Source organism: Ranitomeya imitator, chromosome 3 (assembly GCF_032444005.1).
Source record: "Ranitomeya imitator isolate aRanImi1 chromosome 3, aRanImi1.pri, whole genome shotgun sequence".
Classification (NCBI taxonomy): domain Eukaryota; kingdom Metazoa; phylum Chordata; class Amphibia; order Anura; family Dendrobatidae; genus Ranitomeya; species Ranitomeya imitator.
The window spans coordinates 802329798-802334599 of NC_091284.1; the positions used below are offsets into that span (position 1 = coordinate 802329798).

Sequence of the window (4802 nt, forward strand, 5' to 3'; positions counted from 1 at the left end):
GTGTATAACCTTACATTTATCATTGTTAAATACATTTATCATGTCCAAGTGCTTCAAGAAATTGTCTGCCCAGCAATCAGTTATTAAGGACGCTAACCCAAAAAGCACGGACTCCAGTGAAACTGGAAAGCATGCTTTTTTGGTTAAATATGTATCCAAACAAGGAGACCAGTAAATTTATTTTTGAAGGATTTTCATTGGGGTTTTTCATTCCTCCCATTAAAGGTGAGGGTTGCAAAATTGTTAAAGAATTTACCGTCCCTTTATGCCCATCCAAAAATTGCCAAAGACGATTTGCAATGAACTGGAATTAGGAAGGATTGCGGGCCCCTTTTCTTCATCTCCTTTTTCAAATTTCAGAATTTCCTTTTTGGGAATTGTCCCCAAGAAAGAACAAGGCTCATTTCGCCTGATACATCATTTATATCCTCATGGGGCTTCTTTCAAACGACAAAGTTGACAAATCCCTATGCTCTGTATCTTATGCTTCTTTTGATACAGCAATTGATATCCTTAAGAAGTTCGGGTATTGTGCCCTTATGGCAAAATCCGATATCAAATCAGCGTTCAGACTTTACCCCGTTAACCCGGATGGTTTCAATTCTTTTGGTTTTTATTTTGAAAATGAATTCTTTGACAAATTTCTTCCAATGGGTTTTTCTTTATCTTGTTTTTATTTTGAGAGTTTCTCATCTTTTTTACACTGGGTTGTGGAAGCCAACAGCAAGGGGGTGGGGGTTTTACATTACCTAGACAATTTTTAATTTGTGGGTTCGGCTTCATCCTCTGTTTGCAAACTCTTTCCACTTTTCTTAAGATCTGTGAGAATTTTGGGGTCCCAATCGCAAGTGATAAAATGGTTTTTCCTACCAAATCTATTGAATTTTTAGGTATCACTTTGGATTCGGTGAAAAATGGATTGTTCCCTTCCCGCTGAAAAAGTAACGAAATTGCAAAAGGCCCTACTGAATTTTATCTCTAGGGATAAGACTACCCTTAGAGAGTTGCAATCACTCTTAGGTTGGTTGAATTTTGCCCTTCGCATTATTCCTATTGGTAGGGCTTTTTCTAGGCTTATGTATGATTCCACAATTGGCTTTTCCTCTCCTGGTTCTCATTCGGATTCATGCGGATTTAAAAGAGGATGCTAGGATAGGGCTCCAATTTTTAGCAGCCTTTAATGGCAGGTCTTGTTGGCAATCCGCTTTTGTTTTGGCGGATTCTTTATCTTTCAATTTTTAGGTTCACAGGAATCTTGGTTGCGCGGTCCTTTTTCGTTCTCATTGGCTAGTTTGCCAATTGCCCCGAGCTTGGGTTTTTATTAATTTAATTGACAAACCTATGATTTTGGAACTTCTTGCGGTTTTGTTGGGCATTTTTATCTGGGGTAATTTTGCAGAATTCCAGAATTTTTTCTTTCCATGAACCAAGGATTTATTATGGCAATTAACACCTTGTCTTCCAAGATTAAATGGGCAGCAAGTATTTTGAGACAGTTTTTCCATGTCTCAAATTTAATATCTGGATTAAGGCCAAATCTGGTTCTAGTGTTCTAAACGTAGCTACTGATTCGTTATGCAATAGTCAGTGGTCGACTTTTTATCTACAGGTTCCAAATGCAGACAAAGAAGCAACTCCTTACCCTCCGGAATTCTGTGATCTCATTGCAACATGACAAATTTTATTCAGCATTCATTATCCGAAAGATCATGGGCTGATTACTCAGCTGTATGGCTTCAATGGTTGGAGTTTTGCAGCATAAACAATTTAGATCCGAGAAATGCTGACAGTACATCAGGTTTGATGTTTATTGAGCTCCTAATTCGTAAAAAAATTATCTTATTCCAGTGTGGCTAAATGTCTTTCTGGTATCATTCTTTTTGAAGCTTCTTGGAAGTACTCCATTGACAGCTCTTTTTCCTATCAAACAGTTTTTTAAAGGTTTTAAAAGACGGCAATTCAAACTGGATACTAGACGCCCAATTTCGTTTTCCTTATTAAGAGACCTAGGTTTGTCTCTTTCTAAGGTTTGTTTTACGTATTATGAATCAGTCCTTTTTCATTTAGCGTTTTTGCTTTCCTTTTTCGGCGCCCTTCGTATTGGTGAGTTAATTTCTCCCAGAAAATCTCAGCCTTCTGGGCTCATGTTATCCGATTTAGAACTTCATGATTCACACATTTTTATATTTGTACGAAAGTCTGAAACGGATCAGATGGGCAGGGGAGCAAGAGTAAAAATTGATTTTCCCAATCATTTAATTTGCCCTGTCATTACTACTCGGAAGTAGCTTCAAATTAGGCCTAACGTTCATGGCCCTCTATTTTTACATCAAGATAATTCTCCTGCGACGATTTTTCAATTCAATTTTATCCTGAAGAAATGCTTGTCATTTTTGGGAAAGGAGCATCTTAAAATAACATCACATTCATTTAGAATTGGTGCTGCTACTGAAGCAGCAAGGGCTGGCCTTTCGGAATCTAAGATTAAACAGATGGGTAGGTGGGAATCCAAAAGGTTTAAGCTTTATATTCACCATGAACTGTATGATTATTAATTTTCTATTTAATTTTAGGCCCGTTGGTAGTCTGGATCATCGGTCATTCATGGGTTTTGGGCCCAGAAGAGGGCTAAACAGCGCTCTTATTCTGAGAATCTTTCTTTTGACCCTAATTTAGTCCATATATTCTGGCACAGTGTTCGCGGTATGAAGTGGTCCAGTTTTGTTTTAGAGTTTAAAAACTGTTTAACCTTCTTTCCCACTCCTGATCTTGTTATCTTTCATCTCGGCGTTAATGATCTTGGAAAAGTGAGGGGACATTAGATCTTTTAGCCATTATGAGGTCCGATATTTCTGTTTTGAAGCAGTCTTTCCCTCATACGGACATTATTTTTTCTGAAATTGTACCAAGGCTTTTATGGTCTGCTATCAACTGTTCTTTTATGGATAAAATCCGTATTCGGGTAAACAGGAGTATTTGTAGATTTCTTCCCCTAATTAAGGGTTTTTCGTTTAGGCACATTGATCTGGAGGGTTTACTTCCAGGTTTGTACAGACAAGATTTGGTCCATTTGTCCGACGTAGGATTGGATATTTTTAATTTGGATTTACAATATATGGTCGAAAAATGGCTGAGTTTATTTGGGGGGGGGGGGGTATGCCTGCTTAAGGCATGGCTTTTGGGAAAAATCGCCCCTTGTTTGGGGCGGATTGGTCGTTTGGTAAAAGTTTTAATGAATATTTATTAGATTTATTGAATTTTGGATATTTATTTAATTTGTGTAACCCAAAATAAAACTCATGGCCATTTTTCTTCCATTACAACTTGTGTCTGTGTCCTTTTTTATCAAGCAATTTAATCGGTCATGTATGGCCATGTATTCTGCAGGTTTATAAGTGCACCGCTGTACATTAATTCCATATCCGGTCCAGAACAATATTAAGGTCAAAGCACAGGTGGTGTTATATGAACAGCAGCAATGAATGTGCGCACCATCCAGGATAGCGTGTGCCAGCAGTCTTTTCTTAGGATGGAGGGATTGTTGACAGATGTTCCAGTTCATAGCGTCCACCCTCCGCTGCTCCTTTCCCATCCTTCTTGTGTTCAAGAATCTGTCGCATTTGCTCTTGTGCATATGCTGGCTTTTCTGTAAGGGGTCCTGGTGGGGCAGGAAATCCTAGAATTTCAGGTGCCATGTATGGACTGAGCCACCCAACCAGTGGAGTACTAGCTGGAAGAATATAGTGTGTGTGCTGGTGGTAAAATAACAGGCCATCCACCTTGTAGGGATAGGACTGTGTGAGGACACTCTGAATGGAATCCAATGAACAGGGGAAATTCGGCAGACCAATGAACTTGAAAGGGTTGATCTTGGAAATATTACACAACCCATCTTCTTCCTGCAGCTTTGATTGGAGCCAGTAAAAGCGAAAGTCAGTCTGGCAGTCATACACCGGGTGTCCCCTCCAACACATGACATCTAGCATGTAATATGTGCGAGACTCCTCGTTATATATGCAGTCTAGAATAGTGTAGTCTTTACCAGTAGCACGGTTATGCCGATTTCCACCTGGTAGTAATGATGGAAACCTGTTCACGCAGTACCCACTTTTAGTGTAAGCTGCAGTAGAACCCTGTGAAGCCACAACTAAAGAACGCTTTCCAGTGGGGCAGACTACAAGAATATAAAGATCAGCCAGATCTGGAGGAATTTCTATTAGCCACTCAGAAAGCATAATCTGGTTAGCATAACATCTGGGTAACTTTTTGCAAGGCTCCACATCCATGTCCTCTGCGTCTTCATCTACGTCTTCTGTTTGTTTCCCATCCTCATCCTTCTCTTCGTCTTGGTCTGTCCAATCTCCAGATGCGAGCCAGCGAGCATGGTTGCTATAGTCCAAGCGCTTTAGTTTCTGTAGTTCCAGCAGTTTCCTCCTGCGCTCGCTCTGCTCCAGAGAGCTGTATTTGCCTTTATACTGCGCTAATCTTGGATGAGGAGCTGAAGTACTATTGAGGTGAGAAGAAAAAGTGAAGCTCCCTGCAAGGGCCTCTGTGAGGGCGTCCATCATCTGCTGTTCACGTACTCTTTGGTGCCTTAGAGGAACCCGGTCTCCAGACACAAAGCTGAAGTACAGACAGTGAATGCCAAATGACCTCATACTTCTAGCACTACAGACAAAAACCCATCTTGAAACCCAGATGACCGACTGGAGAGCTTATACCTTATATCCGGAGACAATCAGCCTGCGTCTGACAGCGGTGAGTTTTTTTAATTTAATAGCACTATGCAATATAAAATCCAG

At 40.1% G+C, this 4802-nt stretch overlaps 1 pseudogene; it reads right to left on the reverse strand.

Moving 5' to 3' along the window:
* Nucleotides 1-3472: 3472 nt before the first annotated feature.
* Nucleotides 3473-4584, reverse strand: LOC138672368 (snurportin-1 pseudogene; annotated as a pseudogene).
* Between the last annotated feature and the right edge of the window lie 218 nt (nucleotides 4585-4802).